Genomic DNA, 19,510 nt, shown 5'->3' with positions numbered 1-19,510 from the left:
TAACTGGCGAAGATTTTCTTTTCTTCTTTTCTGTCGTGCTAACCCAAGTTTTGTTGTTTGAAAGGAGGTTTAGCAAAATATCCATCGTCTTCTCCACTGCTGAAACACTGAACAACATCTGGGCAGGCTGAGGATGCAGAGCAAAACCTGCAAATATCTACTGCTGATCGTGATCCTGGGGAATGCAGCTAAAGCCAGCCAAAAGCAATTTCTGGAAAGTCAAGCCTGCTTTACGTTTTCTGGAGTTTGCTTGTGCCAACTTCACCAGTCATTTCTAAAAAAGGAAAAGAAACTCCAAGCAAAACAGAGAAAAACACAAAGAAACCAACCCAAAGAAACCAATCAAACAAACAGATAAAACACCCCCAATCAAACCAAAGGCAATGAGAAGTTAGGACTAGTTGTAAGGATATCACAGCAGGCGAATGGCTGCTTCCTACTTGGATCACCATCCAAAGCCACCTAGAACAACTTCTCCAAAACATATCCAACAGGAGAAATGGAAAAAGTGATCCATGGCAGCTCTGCATTGTGGTGAAGGATGAGCATGCAGTGGTCCAGATGCAGCATTGCCCACCCTCCAGGCTGCTGTTTGCTCTGCTGAAAGACTCTTGCAGGACTGTGGCCCCTCTCCATGCAATGGAAATCATTGCCACAGCTCTCAGTTGAGGCACTGGCATTTCCAGAGCCAGATTCAGGCACAATCCTACTGCCTGCTGAGCAGCATCTGGGAAAGGTGCTGAGCATCTTCAGGCCTAGAAGCACAAAAGAGCTCAGGCTCTCCCCGAACTGGGTTTTCAGGGCAGCTTTCCATATCTCTGCAAGATTTCTTCATCCCTCAACACGTCTGATTTTATTATGTCCAACGATGCATTTGGGTTTCTTCCGTCCTCTTGTGTGCCCGTGGGTAACCTTCCACGTGGATGAAGGAGATTGTGTACAGGACAATTGATTGCGGCATTGCCATTTGGCTTCACTGTCACTCAGTTGAACACGGTCCTTATCTAAGAAGGACTTCCAAGAAATGGCTAGGAGTTTTGGCTGTGAGAGGAGCAGAAAGCACATTTTCTACAGCAAATTGCTAGCTGATGCACTTTCCTCCCTGCCAAAATAGTGATTGCCATTCATCTTCCTGGGAAGAATGTAAAGACCCATTCAGAGATGCCAGGTTCAGCTGGCCTGTGGCTTTGTGTACCTCATTTCACATGTCCAGTTTCAAGGGCCACTAAAAGAGGCTCATGTTTGCCTTGCTACCCACAAGTGCTGTAGGTATTTCCAGGAGAAGAGGGAAAACATCGCTGTCCTGTGGTGTGGTAGAAATGCCACCACAACTGTGATTGTGTGAGCAAAGCCAGCCAGTGCTTTTTGGGGCAGCAGCAGCAGCGGAGAGTGTGGCAGAGCGGTTTTGATACTCTTTTTAGAGTCCTGCAAGCATTGTTCCCGAAACAACCCACAGCTTTGCAAATGTGCCCGAAGAAAATGCAAAGAGAACTGGGGAGTGAAAATCAAAGACTGTTTATCTGTAGAAGAAAAGGAACAAGAATGAACTACACCACATATTTACACTGTAAGAATATTGGTAACAACAACAACAACAACAACAACAACAACAACAAACTATAGAACCTATTTACCTGAGAACAGCTCTAACAAAACTCTATGAAACGTATTTACAGACAACTTAAACAAACTCTAAAACCTCTATCCTGAACACAACAACTGTAAAACGTATGTACAGCAGGGTGGCATCTGTGTCTGTGATGTCCCTAAGTCCCGGAAGGAAAAACAAGTAGCACGGTCAGTGCAGTCAGGCACGGAAGGGTGTTCCATGTGCTGCCGGGCTGGGACACTGGCCCAGTGGGACTCTGCTGCCAGAAGGGAGCGTGGCTGGGGGCTGTGGCCCAGGCACTTGAACAGGGCTTGTGTGACCCACAGCAAGCCCAGGCCAGGCCAGGGATGGCCAGCAGAATCCAGTGCATGGGCTAGCGTGTCCCTGAGCAGGGAGTGCCCAGCCCGGCCCCAGGCTGGCAGCAGGGGACCCACTCTGCTTGTGGGGAGCACCTGCCTGTTCTGCTGCTGGCATCGGTCTTCATCCCAAGACCATGTCTTCCTCCTTGTCTTTTAGATCAGTATCCATCTCTTCAATAGAATCTTTCCTTTCCACCTCCATCTCTTCCTCTGTCTCGTACATATCCACATCCATCTCTTCCTCTCCAGTATCCTCTCCGTCCACTTCCATGGCTTCTTCTCTATCAGTCTGTGTATCGACGTCCGTCTCCTCCTCTCCGTCTGTGCCAGCCTGCAGAGGTAGCAAAATTTCAGCGTGGGGTCCCTTTCCCACCCTGTCCCACAGAGCTCCAGCCCAGCCAGGCAGCTGCGGGGTGTCCGCCTCCGTGGAATAGTACCATACCTCTTTTGGAACAAATGCAGACATCCTGCAGGGATGGAGAGCAAAATCCAAGCGATGGGGAGCTTTGGGGACTGCTGGGGGAATCAGGGAGCAGGTGGCAACAAGGTGACAGGGGTAGGCTTGGAGCAGGGTGAATGAAGAGCGTGCTGGCACAAGGAGCCAAGGGTTGTGTTGTGGCCGTTGCTGGATGCTGGAAGTTCTAGCTGGAGCGTGCACTGTGACATCACCGCCAGGAGTTCAGGCCCAGGCTGAAGTGGACAACGGAGACCGTAGAATGAATGATGGAATCCCTGGGTGCTTGGGCTTGGAAGGGACCCTAAAGACCATCTTGTTCCAAGCGGAGCAATCTTCGCTCAGAATAGGTTGCTCAGAGCCCCGCTCCCAGCTGGCCTTGGATGTTGCCAAGGATGGAGCATCCCCAGCCTCTGTGCACAGCCTGGGCCAGTGGCCCAGCAGCCGGAGTGGAAAAGAGCAGCTTCATTAGATCCAACTTCAAGCTCACTCCTGCAGTTGAAAGGCTTCTCCTGTCTGTGCCCATCTTTCCTAGAGCTGCAGGGAGGCCTCGCCAGCCCCCTTCTCTTCCCAGGCTGAGCATCCCCAGCCCCACACGGACAGCAGTCCGATGCGTGGCAGTCAAGGCTAAAGGGTAGCAAATGGCTACATCAGGAAGTGAGAGATGGAAGCTTTTGGAGATGGAAGCTTTACCTCTAAATGTAGAAAAGAAAGAGAAGTGGAGGGGGAAATGGTGGGACTCTGGCTCTGTTCTAACTGGCGAAGATTTTCTTTTCTTCTTTTCTGTCGTGCTAACCCAAGTTTTGTTGTTTGAAAGGAGGTTTAGCAAAATATCCATCTTCTTCTCCACTGCTGAAACACTGAACAACATCTGGGCAGGCTGAGGATGCAGAGCAAAACCTGCAAATATCTACTGCTGATCGTGATCCTGGGGAATGCAGCTAAAGCCAGCCAAAAGCAATTTCTGGAAAGTCAAACCTGCTTTACGTTTTCTGGAGTTTGGTTGTGCCAACTTCACCAGTCATTTCTAAAAAAGGAAAAGAAACTCCAAGCAAAACAGAGAAAAACACAAAGAAACCAACCCAAAGAAACCAATCAAACAAACAGATAAAACACCCCCAATCAAACCAAAGGCAATGAGAAGTTAGGACTAGTTGTAAGGATATCACAGCAGGCGAATGGCTGCTTCCTACTTGGATCACCATCCAAAGCCACCTAGAACAACTTCTCCAAAACATATCCAACAGCAGAAATGGAAAAAGTGATCCATGGCAGCTCTGCATTGTGGTGAAGGATGAGCATGCAGTGGTCCAGATGCAGCATTGCCCACCCTCCAGGCTGCTGTTTGCTCTGCTGAAAGACTCTTGCAGGACTGTGGCCCCTCTCCGTGCAATGGAAATCTTTGCCACAGGTCTCAGTTGAGGCACTGGCATTTCCAGAGCCAGATTCAGGCACAATCCTACTGCCTGCTGAGCATCTGGGAAAGGTGCTGAGCATCTTCAGGCCTAGAAGCACAAAAGAGCTCAGGCTCTCCCCGAACTGGGTTTTCAGGGCAGCTTTCCATATCTCTGCAAGATTTCTTCATCCCTCAACACGTCTGACTTTATGTCCAACGATGCATTTGGGTTTCTTCCGTCCTCTTGTGTGCCCGTGGGTAACCTTCCACGTGGATGAAGGAGATTGTGTACAGGACAATTGATTGCGGCATTGCCATTTGGCTTCACTGTCACTCAGTTGAACACGGTCCTTATCTAAGAAGGACTTCCAAGAAATGGCTAGGAGTTTTGGCTGTGAGAGGAGCAGAAAGCACATTTTCTACAGCAAATTGCTAGCTGATGCACTTTCCTCCCTGCCAAAATAGTGATTGCCATTCATCTTCCTGGGAAGAATGTAAAGACCCATTCAGAGATGCCAGGTTCAGCTGGCCTGTGGCTTTGTGTACCTCATTTCACATGTCCAGTTTCAAGGGCCACTAAAAGAGGCTCATGTTTGCCTTGCTACCCACAAGTGCTGTAGGTATTTCCAGGAGAAGAGGGAAAACATCGCTGTCCTGTGGTGTGGTAGAAATGCCACCACAACTGTGATTGTGTGAGCAAAGCCAGCCAGTGCTTTTTGGGGCAGCAGAAGCAGCGGAGAGTGTGGCAGAGCGGTTGTGATACTCTTTTTAGAGTCCTGCAAACATTGTTCCCGAAACAACCCACAGCTTTGCAAATGTGCCCGAAGAAAATGCAAAGAGAACTGGGGTGTGAAAATCAAAGACTGTTTATCTGTAGAAGAAAAGGAACAAGAATGAACTACACCACATATTTACACTGTAAGAATATTGGTAACAACAACAACAACAACAACAACAACAACAAACTATAGAACCTATTTACCTGAGAAGAGATCTAACAAAACTCTATGAAACGTATTTACAGACAACTTAAACAAACTCTAAAACCTCTATCCTGAACACAACAACTGTAAAACGTATGTACAGCAGGGTGGCATCTGTGTCTGTGATGTCCCTAAGTCCCGGAAGGAAAAACAAGTAGCACGGTCAGTGCAGTCAGGCACGGAAGGGTGTTCCATGTGCTGCCGGGCTGGGACACTGGCCCAGTGGGACTCTGCTGCCAGAAGGGAGCCTGGCTGGGGGCTGTGGCCCAGGCACTGGAACAGGGCTTGTGTGACCCACAGCAAGCCCAGGCCAGGCCAGGGATGGCCAGCAGAATCCAGTGCATGGGCTAGCGTGTCCCTGAGCAGGGAGTGCCCAGCCCGGCCCCAGGCTGGCAGCAGGGGACCCACTCTGCTTGTGGGGAGCACCTGCCTGTTCTGCTGCTGGCATCGGTCTTCATCCCAAGACCATGTCTTCCTCCTTGTCTTTTAGATCAGTATCCATCTCTTCAATAGAATCTTTCCTTTCCACCTCCATCTCTTCCTCTGTCTCGTACATATCCACATCCATCTCTTCCTCTCCAGTATCCTCTCCATCCACTTCCATGGCTTCTTCTCTATCAGTCTGTGTATCGACGTCCGTCTCCTCCTCGCCGTCTGTGCCAGCCTGCAGAGGTAGCAAAATTTCAGCGTGGGGTCCCTTTCCCACCCTGTCCCACAGAGCTCCAGCCCAGCCAGGCAGCTGCGGGGTGTCCGCCTCCGTGGAATAGTACCATACCTCTTTTGGAACAAATGCAGACATCCTGCAGGGATGGAGAGCAAAATCCAAGCGATGGGGAGCTTTGGGGACTGCTGGGGGAATCAGGGAGCAGGTGGCAACAAGGTGACAGGGGTAGGCTTGGAGCAGGGTGAATGAAGAGCGTGCTGGCACAAGGAGCCAAGGGTTGTGTTGTGGCCGTTGCTGGATGCTGGAAGTTCTAGCTGGAGCGTGCACTGTGACATCACCGCCAGGAGTTCAGGCCCAGGCTGAAGTGGACAACGGAGACCGTAGAATGAATGATGGAATCCCTGGGTGCTTGGGCTTGGAAGGGACCCTAAAGACCATCTTGTTCCAAGCGGAGCAATCTTCGCTCAGAATAGGTTGCTCAGAGCCCCGCTCCCAGCTGGCCTTGGATGTTGCCAAGGATGGAGCATCCCCAGCCTCTGTGCACAGCCTGGGCCAGTGGCCCAGCAGCCGGAGTGGAAAAGAGCAGCTTCATTAGATCCAACTTCAAGCTCACTCCTGCAGTTGAAAGGCTTCTCCTGTCTGTGCCCATCTTTCCTAGAGCTGCAGGGAGGCCTCGCCAGCCCCCTTCTCTTCCCAGGCTGAGCATCCCCAGCCCCACACGGACAGCAGTCCGATGCGTGGCAGTCAAGGCTAAAGGGTAGCAAATGGCTACATCAGGAAGTGAGAGATGGAAGCTTTTGGAGATGGAAGCTTTACCTCTAAATGTAGAAAAGAAAGAGAAGTGGAGGGGGAAATGGTGGGACTCTGGCTCTGTTCTAACTGGCGAAGATTTTCTTTTCTTCTTTTCTGTCGTGCTAACCCAAGTTTTGTTGTTTGAAAGGAGGTTTAGCAAAATATCCATCTTCTTCTCCACTGCTGAAACACTGAACAACATCTGGGCAGGCTGAGGATGCAGAGCAAAACCTGCAAATATCTACTGCTGATCGTGATCCTGGGGAATGCAGCTAAAGCCAGCCAAAAGCAATTTCTGGAAAGTCAAACCTGCTTTACGTTTTCTGGAGTTTGGTTGTGCCAACTTCACCAGTCATTTCTAAAAAAGGAAAAGAAACTCCAAGCAAAACAGAGAAAAACACAAAGAAACCAACCCAAAGAAACCAATCAAACAAACAGATAAAACACCCCCAATCAAACCAAAGGCAATGAGAAGTTAGGACTAGTTGTAAGGATATCACAGCAGGCGAATGGCTGCTTCCTACTTGGATCACCATCCAAAGCCACCTAGAACAACTTCTCCAAAACATATCCAACAGCAGAAATGGAAAAAGTGATCCATGGCAGCTCTGCATTGTGGTGAAGGATGAGCATGCAGTGGTCCAGATGCAGCATTGCCCACCCTCCAGGCTGCTGTTTGCTCTGCTGAAAGACTCTTGCAGGACTGTGGCCCCTCTCCGTGCAATGGAAATCTTTGCCACAGGTCTCAGTTGAGGCACTGGCATTTCCAGAGCCAGATTCAGGCACAATCCTACTGCCTGCTGAGCATCTGGGAAAGGTGCTGAGCATCTTCAGGCCTAGAAGCACAAAAGAGCTCAGGCTCTCCCCGAACTGGGTTTTCAGGGCAGCTTTCCATATCTCTGCAAGATTTCTTCATCCCTCAACACGTCTGACTTTATGTCCAACGATGCATTTGGGTTTCTTCCGTCCTCTTGTGTGCCCGTGGGTAACCTTCCACGTGGATGAAGGAGATTGTGTACAGGACAATTGATTGCGGCATTGCCATTTGGCTTCACTGTCACTCAGTTGAACACGGTCCTTATCTAAGAAGGACTTCCAAGAAATGGCTAGGAGTTTTGGCTGTGAGAGGAGCAGAAAGCACATTTTCTACAGCAAATTGCTAGCTGATGCACTTTCCTCCCTGCCAAAATAGTGATTGCCATTCATCTTCCTGGGAAGAATGTAAAGACCCATTCAGAGATGCCAGGTTCAGCTGGCCTGTGGCTTTGTGTACCTCATTTCACATGTCCAGTTTCAAGGGCCACTAAAAGAGGCTCATGTTTGCCTTGCTACCCACAAGTGCTGTAGGTATTTCCAGGAGAAGAGGGAAAACATCGCTGTCCTGTGGTGTGGTAGAAATGCCACCACAACTGTGATTGTGTGAGCAAAGCCAGCCAGTGCTTTTTGGGGCAGCAGAAGCAGCGGAGAGTGTGGCAGAGCGGTTGTGATACTCTTTTTAGAGTCCTGCAAACATTGTTCCCGAAACAACCCACAGCTTTGCAAATGTGCCCGAAGAAAATGCAAAGAGAACTGGGGTGTGAAAATCAAAGACTGTTTATCTGTAGAAGAAAAGGAACAAGAATGAACTACACCACATATTTACACTGTAAGAATATTGGTAACAACAACAACAACAACAACAACAACAACAAACTATAGAACCTATTTACCTGAGAAGAGATCTAACAAAACTCTATGAAACGTATTTACAGACAACTTAAACAAACTCTAAAACCTCTATCCTGAACACAACAACTGTAAAACGTATGTACAGCAGGGTGGCATCTGTGTCTGTGATGTCCCTAAGTCCCGGAAGGAAAAACAAGTAGCACGGTCAGTGCAGTCAGGCACGGAAGGGTGTTCCATGTGCTGCCGGGCTGGGACACTGGCCCAGTGGGACTCTGCTGCCAGAAGGGAGCCTGGCTGGGGGCTGTGGCCCAGGCACTGGAACAGGGCTTGTGTGACCCACAGCAAGCCCAGGCCAGGCCAGGGATGGCCAGCAGAATCCAGTGCATGGGCTAGCGTGTCCCTGAGCAGGGAGTGCCCAGCCCGGCCCCAGGCTGGCAGCAGGGGACCCACTCTGCTTGTGGGGAGCACCTGCCTGTTCTGCTGCTGGCATCGGTCTTCATCCCAAGACCATGTCTTCCTCCTTGTCTTTTAGATCAGTATCCATCTCTTCAATAGAATCTTTCCTTTCCACCTCCATCTCTTCCTCTGTCTCGTACATATCCACATCCATCTCTTCCTCTCCAGTATCCTCTCCATCCACTTCCATGGCTTCTTCTCTATCAGTCTGTGTATCGACGTCCGTCTCCTCCTCGCCGTCTGTGCCAGCCTGCAGAGGTAGCAAAATTTCAGCGTGGGGTCCCTTTCCCACCCTGTCCCACAGAGCTCCAGCCCAGCCAGGCAGCTGCGGGGTGTCCGCCTCCGTGGAATAGTACCATACCTCTTTTGGAACAAATGCAGACATCCTGCAGGGATGGAGAGCAAAATCCAAGCGATGGGGAGCTTTGGGGACTGCTGGGGGAATCAGGGAGCAGGTGGCAACAAGGTGACAGGGGTAGGCTTGGAGCAGGGTGAATGAAGAGCGTGCTGGCACAAGGAGCCAAGGGTTGTGTTGTGGCCGTTGCTGGATGCTGGAAGTTCTAGCTGGAGCGTGCACTGTGACATCACCGCCAGGAGTTCAGGCCCAGGCTGAAGTGGACAACGGAGACCGTAGAATGAATGATGGAATCCCTGGGTGCTTGGGCTTGGAAGGGACCCTAAAGACCATCTTGTTCCAAGCGGAGCAATCTTCGCTCAGAATAGGTTGCTCAGAGCCCCGCTCCCAGCTGGCCTTGGATGTTGCCAAGGATGGAGCATCCCCAGCCTCTGTGCACAGCCTGGGCCAGTGGCCCAGCAGCCGGAGTGGAAAAGAGCAGCTTCATTAGATCCAACTTCAAGCTCACTCCTGCAGTTGAAAGGCTTCTCCTGTCTGTGCCCATCTTTCCTAGAGCTGCAGGGAGGCCTCGCCAGCCCCCTTCTCTTTCCAGGCTGAGCATCCCCAGCCCCACACGGACAGCAGTCCGATGCGTGGCAGTCAAGGCTAAAGGGTAGCAAATGGCTACATCAGGAAGTGAGAGATGGAAGCTTTTGGAGATGGAAGCTTTACCTCTAAATGTAGAAAAGAAAGAGAAGTGGAGGGGGAAATGGTGGGACTCTGGCTCTGTTCTAACTGGCGAAGATTTTCTTTTCTTCTTTTCTGTCGTGCTAACCCAAGTTTTGTTGTTTGAAAGGAGGTTTAGCAAAATATCCATCTTCTTCTCCACTGCTGAAACACTGAACAACATCTGGGCAGGCTGAGGATGCAGAGCAAAACCTGCAAATATCTACTGCTGATCGTGATCCTGGGGAATGCAGCTAAAGCCAGCCAAAAGCAATTTCTGGAAAGTCAAACCTGCTTTACGTTTTCTGGAGTTTGGTTGTGCCAACTTCACCAGTCATTTCTAAAAAAGGAAAAGAAACTCCAAGCAAAACAGAGAAAAACACAAAGAAACCAACCCAAAGAAACCAATCAAACAAACAGATAAAACACCCCCAATCAAACCAAAGGCAATGAGAAGTTAGGACTAGTTGTAAGGATATCACAGCAGGCGAATGGCTGCTTCCTACTTGGATCACCATCCAAAGCCACCTAGAACAACTTCTCCAAAACATATCCAACAGCAGAAATGGAAAAAGTGATCCATGGCAGCTCTGCATTGTGGTGAAGGATGAGCATGCAGTGGTCCAGATGCAGCATTGCCCACCCTCCAGGCTGCTGTTTGCTCTGCTGAAAGACTCTTGCAGGACTGTGGCCCCTCTCCATGCAATGGAAATCATTGCCACAGCTCTCAGTTGAGGCACTGGCATTTCCAGAGCCAGATTCAGGCACAATCCTACTGCCTGCTGAGCAGCATCTGGGAAAGGTGCTGAGCATCTTCAGGCCTAGAAGCACAAAAGAGCTCAGGCTCTCCCCGAACTGGGTTTTCAGGGCAGCTTTCCATATCTCTGCAAGATTTCTTCATCCCTCAACACGTCTGATTTTATTATGTCCAACGATGCATTTGGGTTTCTTCCGTCCTCTTGTGTGCCCGTGGGTAACCTTCCACGTGGATGAAGGAGATTGTGTACAGGACAATTGATTGCGGCATTGCCATTTGGCTTCACTGTCACTCAGTTGAACACGGTCCTTATCTAAGAAGGACTTCCAAGAAATGGGTAGGAGTTTTGGCTGTGAGAGGAGCAGAAAGCACATTTTCTACAGCAAATTGCTAGCTGATGCACTTTCCTCCCTGCCAAAATAGTGATTGCCATTCATCTTCCTGGGAAGAATGTAAAGACCCATTCAGAGATGCCAGGTTCAGCTGGCCTGTGGCTTTGTGTACCTCATTTCACATGTCCAGTTTCAAGGGCCACTAAAAGAGGCTCATGTTTGCCTTGCTACCCACAAGTGCTGTAGGTATTTCCAGGAGAAGAGGGAAAACATCGCTGTCCTGTGGTGTGGTAGAAATGCCACCACAACTGTGATTGTGTGAGCAAAGCCAGCCAGTGCTTTTTGGGGCAGCAGCAGCAGCGGAGAGTGTGGCAGAGCGGTTTTGATACTCTTTTTAGAGTCCTGCAAGCATTGTTCCCGAAACAACCCACAGCTTTGCAAATGTGCCCGAAGAAAATGCAAAGAGAACTGGGGAGTGAAAATCAAAGACTGTTTATCTGTAGAAGAAAAGGAACAAGAATGAACTACACCACATATTTACACTGTAAGAATATTGGTAACAACAACAACAACAACAACAACAACAACAACAAACTATAGAACCTATTTACCTGAGAACAGCTCTAACAAAACTCTATGAAACGTATTTACAGACAACTTAAACAAACTCTAAAACCTCTATCCTGAACACAACAACTGTAAAACGTATGTACAGCAGGGTGGCATCTGTGTCTGTGATGTCCCTAAGTCCCGGAAGGAAAAACAAGTAGCACGGTCAGTGCAGTCAGGCACGGAAGGGTGTTCCATGTGCTGCCGGGCTGGGACACTGGCCCAGTGGGACTCTGCTGCCAGAAGGGAGCCTGGCTGGGGGCTGTGGCCCAGGCACTTGAACAGGGCTTGTGTGACCCACAGCAAGCCCAGGCCAGGCCAGGGATGGCCAGCAGAATCCAGTGCATGGGCTAGCGTGTCCCTGAGCAGGGAGTGCCCAGCCCGGCCCCAGGCTGGCAGCAGGGGACCCACTCTGCTTGTGGGGAGCACCTGCCTGTTCTGCTGCTGGCATCGGTCTTCATCCCAAGACCATGTCTTCCTCCTTGTCTTTTAGATCAGTATCCATCTCTTCAATAGAATCTTTCCTTTCCACCTCCATCTCTTCCTCTGTCTCGTACATATCCACATCCATCTCTTCCTCTCCAGTATCCTCTCCGTCCACTTCCATGGCTTCTTCTCTATCAGTCTGTGTATCGACGTCCGTCTCCTCCTCTCCGTCTGTGCCAGCCTGCAGAGGTAGCAAAATTTCAGCGTGGGGTCCCTTTCCCACCCTGTCCCACAGAGCTCCAGCCCAGCCAGGCAGCTGCGGGGTGTCCGCCTCCGTGGAATAGTACCATACCTCTTTTGGAACAAATGCAGACATCCTGCAGGGATGGAGAGCAAAATCCAAGCGATGGGGAGCTTTGGGGACTGCTGGGGGAATCAGGGAGCAGGTGGCAACAAGGTGACAGGGGTAGGCTTGGAGCAGGGTGAATGAAGAGCGTGCTGGCACAAGGAGCCAAGGGTTGTGTTGTGGCCGTTGCTGGATGCTGGAAGTTCTAGCTGGAGCGTGCACTGTGACATCACCGCCAGGAGTTCAGGCCCAGGCTGAAGTGGACAACGGAGACCGTAGAATGAATGATGGAATCCCTGGGTGCTTGGGCTTGGAAGGGACCCTAAAGACCATCTTGTTCCAAGCGGAGCAATCTTCGCTCAGAATAGGTTGCTCAGAGCCCCGCTCCCAGCTGGCCTTGGATGTTGCCAAGGATGGAGCATCCCCAGCCTCTGTGCACAGCCTGGGCCAGTGGCCCAGCAGCCGGAGTGGAAAAGAGCAGCTTCATTAGATCCAACTTCAAGCTCACTCCTGCAGTTGAAAGGCTTCTCCTGTCTGTGCCCATCTTTCCTAGAGCTGCAGGGAGGCCTCGCCAGCCCCCTTCTCTTCCCAGGCTGAGCATCCCCAGCCCCACACGGACAGCAGTCCGATGCGTGGCAGTCAAGGCTAAAGGGTAGCAAATGGCTACATCAGGAAGTGAGAGATGGAAGCTTTTGGAGATGGAAGCTTTACCTCTAAATGTAGAAAAGAAAGAGAAGTGGAGGGGGAAATGGTGGGACTCTGGCTCTGTTCTAACTGGCGAAGATTTTCTTTTCTTCTTTTCTGTCGTGCTAACCCAAGTTTTGTTGTTTGAAAGGAGGTTTAGCAAAATATCCATCTTCTTCTCCACTGCTGAAACACTGAACAACATCTGGGCAGGCTGAGGATGCAGAGCAAAACCTGCAAATATCTACTGCTGATCGTGATCCTGGGGAATGCAGCTAAAGCCAGCCAAAAGCAATTTCTGGAAAGTCAAACCTGCTTTACGTTTTCTGGAGTTTGGTTGTGCCAACTTCACCAGTCATTTCTAAAAAAGGAAAAGAAACTCCAAGCAAAACAGAGAAAAACACAAAGAAACCAACCCAAAGAAACCAATCAAACAAACAGATAAAACACCCCCAATCAAACCAAAGGCAATGAGAAGTTAGGACTAGTTGTAAGGATATCACAGCAGGCGAATGGCTGCTTCCTACTTGGATCACCATCCAAAGCCACCTAGAACAACTTCTCCAAAACATATCCAACAGCAGAAATGGAAAAAGTGATCCATGGCAGCTCTGCATTGTGGTGAAGGATGAGCATGCAGTGGTCCAGATGCAGCATTGCCCACCCTCCAGGCTGCTGTTTGCTCTGCTGAAAGACTCTTGCAGGACTGTGGCCCCTCTCCGTGCAATGGAAATCTTTGCCACAGGTCTCAGTTGAGGCACTGGCATTTCCAGAGCCAGATTCAGGCACAATCCTACTGCCTGCTGAGCATCTGGGAAAGGTGCTGAGCATCTTCAGGCCTAGAAGCACAAAAGAGCTCAGGCTCTCCCCGAACTGGGTTTTCAGGGCAGCTTTCCATATCTCTGCAAGATTTCTTCATCCCTCAACACGTCTGACTTTATGTCCAACGATGCATTTGGGTTTCTTCCGTCCTCTTGTGTGCCCGTGGGTAACCTTCCACGTGGATGAAGGAGATTGTGTACAGGACAATTGATTGCGGCATTGCCATTTGGCTTCACTGTCACTCAGTTGAACACGGTCCTTATCTAAGAAGGACTTCCAAGAAATGGCTAGGAGTTTTGGCTGTGAGAGGAGCAGAAAGCACATTTTCTACAGCAAATTGCTAGCTGATGCACTTTCCTCCCTGCCAAAATAGTGATTGCCATTCATCTTCCTGGGAAGAATGTAAAGACCCATTCAGAGATGCCAGGTTCAGCTGGCCTGTGGCTTTGTGTACCTCATTTCACATGTCCAGTTTCAAGGGCCACTAAAAGAGGCTCATGTTTGCCTTGCTACCCACAAGTGCTGTAGGTATTTCCAGGAGAAGAGGGAAAACATCGCTGTCCTGTGGTGTGGTAGAAATGCCACCACAACTGTGATTGTGTGAGCAAAGCCAGCCAGTGCTTTTTGGGGCAGCAGAAGCAGCGGAGAGTGTGGCAGAGCGGTTGTGATACTCTTTTTAGAGTCCTGCAAACATTGTTCCCGAAACAACCCACAGCTTTGCAAATGTGCCCGAAGAAAATGCAAAGAGAACTGGGGTGTGAAAATCAAAGACTGTTTATCTGTAGAAGAAAAGGAACAAGAATGAACTACACCACATATTTACACTGTAAGAATATTGGTAACAACAACAACAACAACAACAACAACAACAAACTATAGAACCTATTTACCTGAGAAGAGATCTAACAAAACTCTATGAAACGTATTTACAGACAACTTAAACAAACTCTAAAACCTCTATCCTGAACACAACAACTGTAAAACGTATGTACAGCAGGGTGGCATCTGTGTCTGTGATGTCCCTAAGTCCCGGAAGGAAAAACAAGTAGCACGGTCAGTGCAGTCAGGCACGGAAGGGTGTTCCATGTGCTGCCGGGCTGGGACACTGGCCCAGTGGGACTCTGCTGCCAGAAGGGAGCCTGGCTGGGGGCTGTGGCCCAGGCACTTGAACAGGGCTTGTGTGACCCACAGCAAGCCCAGGCCAGGCCAGGGATGGCCAGCAGAATCCAGTGCATGGGCTAGCGTGTCCCTGAGCAGGGAGTGCCCAGCCCGGCCCCAGGCTGGCAGCAGGGGACCCACTCTGCTTGTGGGGAGCACCTGCCTGTTCTGCTGCTGGCATCGGTCTTCATCCCAAGACCATGTCTTCCTCCTTGTCTTTTAGATCAGTATCCATCTCTTCAATAGAATCTTTCCTTTCCACCTCCATCTCTTCCTCTGTCTCGTACATATCCACATCCATCTCTTCCTCTCCAGTATCCTCTCCGTCCACTTCCATGGCTTCTTCTCTATCAGTCTGTGTATCGACGTCCGTCTCCTCCTCGCCGTCTGTGCCAGCCTGCAGAGGTAGCAAAATTTCAGCGTGGGGTCCCTTTCCCACCCTGTCCCACAGAGCTCCAGCCCAGCCAGGCAGCTGCGGGGTGTCCGCCTCCGTGGAATAGTACCATACCTCTTTTGGAACAAATGCAGACATCCTGCAGGGATGGAGAGCAAAATCCAAGCGATGGGGAGCTTTGGGGACTGCTGGGGGAATCAGGGAGCAGGTGGCAACAAGGTGACAGGGGTAGGCTTGGAGCAGGGTGAATGAAGAGCGTGCTGGCACAAGGAGCCAAGGGTTGTGTTGTGGCCGTTGCTGGATGCTGGAAGTTCTAGCTGGAGCGTGCACTGTGACATCACCGCCAGGAGTTCAGGCCCAGGCTGAAGTGGACAACGGAGACCGTAGAATGAATGATGGAATCCCTGGGTGCTTGGGCTTGGAAGGGACCCTAAAGACCATCTTGTTCCAAGCGGAGCAATCTTCGCTCAGAATAGGTTGCTCAGAGCCCCGCTCCCAGCTGGCCTTGGATGTTGCCAAGGATGGAGCATCCCCAGCCTCTGTGCACAGCCTGGGCCAGTGGCCCAGCAGCCGGAGTGGAAAAGAGCAGCTTCATTAGATCCAACTTCAAGCTCACTCCTGCAGTTGAAAGGCTTCTCCTGTCTGTGCCCATCTTTCCTAGAGCTGCAGGGAGGCCTCGCCAGCCCCCTTCTCTTCCCAGGCTGAGCATCCCCAGCCCCACACGGACAGCAGTCCGATGCGTGGCAGTCAAGGCTAAAGGGTAGCAAATGGCTACATCAGGAAGTGAGAGATGGAAGCTTTTGGAGATGGAAGCTTTACCTCTAAATGTAGAAAAGAAAGAGAAGTGGAGGGGGAAATGGTGGGACTCTGGCTCTGTTCTAACTGGCGAAGATTTTCTTTTCTTCTTTTCTGTCGTGCTAACCCAAGTTTTGTTGTTTGAAAGGAGGTTTAGCAAAATATCCATCTTCTTCTCCACTGCTGAAACACTGAACAACATCTGGGCAGGCTGAGGATGCAGAGCAAAACCTGCAAATATCTACTGCTGATCGTGATCCTGGGGAATGCAGCTAAAGCCAGCCAAAAGCAATTTCTGGAAAGTCAAACCTGCTTTACGTTTTCTGGAGTTTGGTTGTGCCAACTTCACCAGTCATTTCTAAAAAAGGAAAAGAAACTCCAAGCAAAACAGAGAAAAACACAAAGAAACCAACCCAAAGAAACCAATCAAACAAACAGATAAAACACCCCCAATCAAACCAAAGGCAATGAGAAGTTAGGACTAGTTGTAAGGATATCACAGCAGGCGAATGGCTGCTTCCTACTTGGATCACCATCCAAAGCCACCTAGAACAACTTCTCCAAAACATATCCAACAGGAGAAATGGAAAAAGTGATCCATGGCAGCTCTGCATTGTGGTGAAGGATGAGCATGCAGTGGTCCAGATGCAGCATTGCCCACCCTCCAGGCTGCTGTTTGCTCTGCTGAAAGACTCTTGCAGGACTGTGGCCCCTCTCCATGCAATGGAAATCATTGCCACAGCTCTCAGTTGAGGCACTGGCATTTCCAGAGCCAGATTCAGGCACAATCCTACTGCCTGCTGAGCAGCATCTGGGAAAGGTGCTGAGCATCTTCAGGCCTAGAAGCACAAAAGAGCTCAGGCTCTCCCCGAACTGGGTTTTCAGGGCAGCTTTCCATATCTCTGCAAGATTTCTTCATCCCTCAACACGTCTGATTTGATGATGTCCAACGATGCATTTGGGTTTCTTCCGTCCTCTTGTGTGCCCGTGGGTAACCTTCCACGTGGATGAAGGAGATTGTGTACAGGACAATTGATTGCGGCATTGCCATTTGGCTTCACTGTCACTCAGTTGAACACGGTCCTTATCTAAGAAGGACTTCCAAGAAATGGGTAGGAGTTTTGGCTGTGAGAGGAGCAGAAAGCACATTTTCTACAGCAAATTGCTAGCTGATGCACTTTCCTCCCTGCCAAAATAGTGATTGCCATTCATCTTCCTGGGAAGAATGTAAAGACCCATTCAGAGATGCCAGGTTCAGCTGGCCTGTGGCTTTGTGTACCTCATTTCACATGTCCAGTTTCAAGGGCCACTAAAAGAGGCTCATGTTTGCCTTGCTACCCACAAGTGCTGTAGGTATTTCCAGGAGAAGAGGGAAAACATCGCTGTCCTGTGGTGTGGTAGAAATGCCACCACAACTGTGATTGTGTGAGCAAAGCCAGCCAGTGCTTTTTGGGGCAGCAGCAGCAACGGAGAGTGTGGCAGAGCGGTTTTGATACTCTTTTTAGAGTCCTGCAAGCATTGTTCCCGAAACAACCCACAGCTTTGCAAATGTGCCCGAAGAAAATGCAAAGAGAACTGGGGAGTGAAAATCAAAGACTGTTTATCTGTAGAAGAAAAGGAACAAGAATGAACTACACCACATATTTACACTGTAAGAATATTGGTAACAACAACAACAACAACAACAACAACAACAAACTATAGAACCTATTTACCTGAGAAGAGATCTAACAAAACTCTATGAAACGTATTTACAGACAACTTAAACAAACTCTAAAACCTCTATCCTGAACACAACAACTGTAAAACGTATGTACAGCAGGGTGGCATCTGTGTCTGTGATGTCCCTAAGTCCCGGAAGGAAAAACAAGTAGCACGGTCAGTGCAGTCAGGCACGGAAGGGTGTTCCATGTGCTGCCGGGCTGGGACACTGGCCCAGTGGGACTCTGCTGCCAGAAGGGAGCCTGGCTGGGGGCTGTGGCCCAGGCACTTGAACAGGGCTTGTGTGACCCACAGCAAGCCCAGGCCAGGCCAGGGATGGCCAGCAGAATGCAGTGCATGGGCTAGCGTGTCCCTGAGCAGGGAGTGCCCAGCCCGGCCCCAGGCTGGCAGCAGGGGACCCACTCTGCTTGTGGGGAGCACCTGCCTGTTCTGCTGCTGGCATCGGTCTTCATCCCAAGACCATGTCTTCCTCCTTGTCTTTTAGATCAGTATCCATCTCTTCAATAGAATCTTTCGTTTCCACCTCCATCTCTTCCTCTGTCTCGTACATATCCACATCCATCTCTTCCTCTCCAGTATCCTCTCCGTCCACTTCCATGGCTTCTTCTCTATCAGTCTGTGTATCGACGTCCGTCTCCTCCTCTCCGTCTGTGCCAGCCTGCAGAGGTAGCAAAATTTCAGCGTGGGGTCCCTTTCCCACCCTGTCCCACAGAGCTCCAGCCCAGCCAGGCAGCTGCGGGGTGTCCGCCTCCGTGGAATAGTACCATACCTCTTTTGGAACAAATGCAGACATCCTGCAGGGATGGAGAGCAAAATCCAAGCGATGGGGAGCTTTGGGGACTGCTGGGGGAATCAGGGAGCAGGTGGCAACAAGGTGACAGGGGTAGGCTTGGAGCAGGGTGAATGAAGAGCGTGCTGGCACAAGGAGCCAAGGGTTGTGTTGTGGCCGTTGCTGGATGCTGGAAGTTCTAGCTGGAGCGTGCACTGTGACATCACCGCCAGGAGTTCAGGCCCAGGCTGAAGTGGACAACGGAGACCGTAGAATGAATGATGGAATCCCTGGGTGCTTGGGCTTGGAAGGGACCCTAAAGACCATCTTGTTCCAAGCGGAGCAATCTTCGCTCAGAATAGGTTGCTCAGAGCCCCGCTCCCAGCTGGCCTTGGATGTTGCCAAGGATGGAGCATCCCCAGCCTCTGTGCACAGCCTGGGCCAGTGGCCCAGCAGCCGGAGTGGAAAAGAGCAGCTTCATTAGATCCAACTTCAAGCTCACTCCTGCAGTTGAAAGGCTTCTCCTGTCTGTGCCCATCTTTCCTAGAGCTGCAGGGAGGCCTCGCCAGCCCCCTTCTCTTCCCAGGCTGAGCATCCCCAGCCCCACACGGACAGCAGTCCGATGCGTGGCAGTCAAGGCTAAAGGGTAGCAAATGGCTACATCAGGAAGTGAGAGATGGAAGCTTTTGGAGATGGAAGCTTTACCTCTAAATGTAGAAAAGAAAGAGAAGTGGAGGGGGAAATGGTGGGACTCTGGCTCTGTTCTAACTGGCGAAGATTTTCTTTTCTTCTTTTCTGTCGTGCTAACCCAAGTTTTGTTGTTTGAAAGGAGGTTTAGCAAAATATCCATCTTCTTCTCCACTGCTGAAACACTGAACAACATCTGGGCAGGCTGAGGATGCAGAGCAAAACCTGCAAATATCTACTGCTGATCGTGATCCTGGGGAATGCAGCTAAAGCCAGCCAAAAGCAATTTCTGGAAAGTCAAGCCTGCTTTACGTTTTCTGGAGTTTGCTTGTGCCAACTTCACCAGTCATTTCTAAAAAAGGAAAAGAAACTCCAAGCAAAACAGAGAAAAACACAAAGAAACCAACCCAAAGAAACCAATCAAACAAACAGATAAAACACCCCCAATCAAACCAAAGGCAATGAGAAGTTAGGACTAGTTGTAAGGATATCACAGCAGGCGAATGGCTGCTTCCTACTTGGATCACCATCCAAAGCCACCTAGAACAACTTCTCCAAAACATATCCA

The 19,510-nt window shown here is 50.1% G+C and overlaps 1 long non-coding RNA gene across 1 annotated transcript; it reads right to left on the bottom strand.

The window, feature by feature from the left end:
* Nucleotides 1-6,354: 6,354 nt before the first annotated feature.
* LOC147650764 (uncharacterized) lies at nt 6,355-18,425 on the bottom strand. The gene is made up of 4 exons (XR_015275774.1): nt 15,084-18,425; nt 11,918-14,972; nt 8,743-11,806; nt 6,355-8,631 (listed from the first exon to the last, which is right to left on the bottom strand). It is a non-coding gene; the product is annotated as an uncharacterized LOC147650764 (long non-coding RNA).
* Nucleotides 18,426-19,510: the final 1,085 nt, after the last annotated feature.

This window comes from Cyanistes caeruleus, chromosome 13 (genome assembly GCF_971803275.1).
Source record: "Cyanistes caeruleus chromosome 13, bCyaCae1.hap1.1, whole genome shotgun sequence".
NCBI lineage: Eukaryota > Metazoa > Chordata > Aves > Passeriformes > Paridae > Cyanistes > Cyanistes caeruleus.
This window is presented reverse-complemented; position numbering and strand designations above follow the sequence as displayed.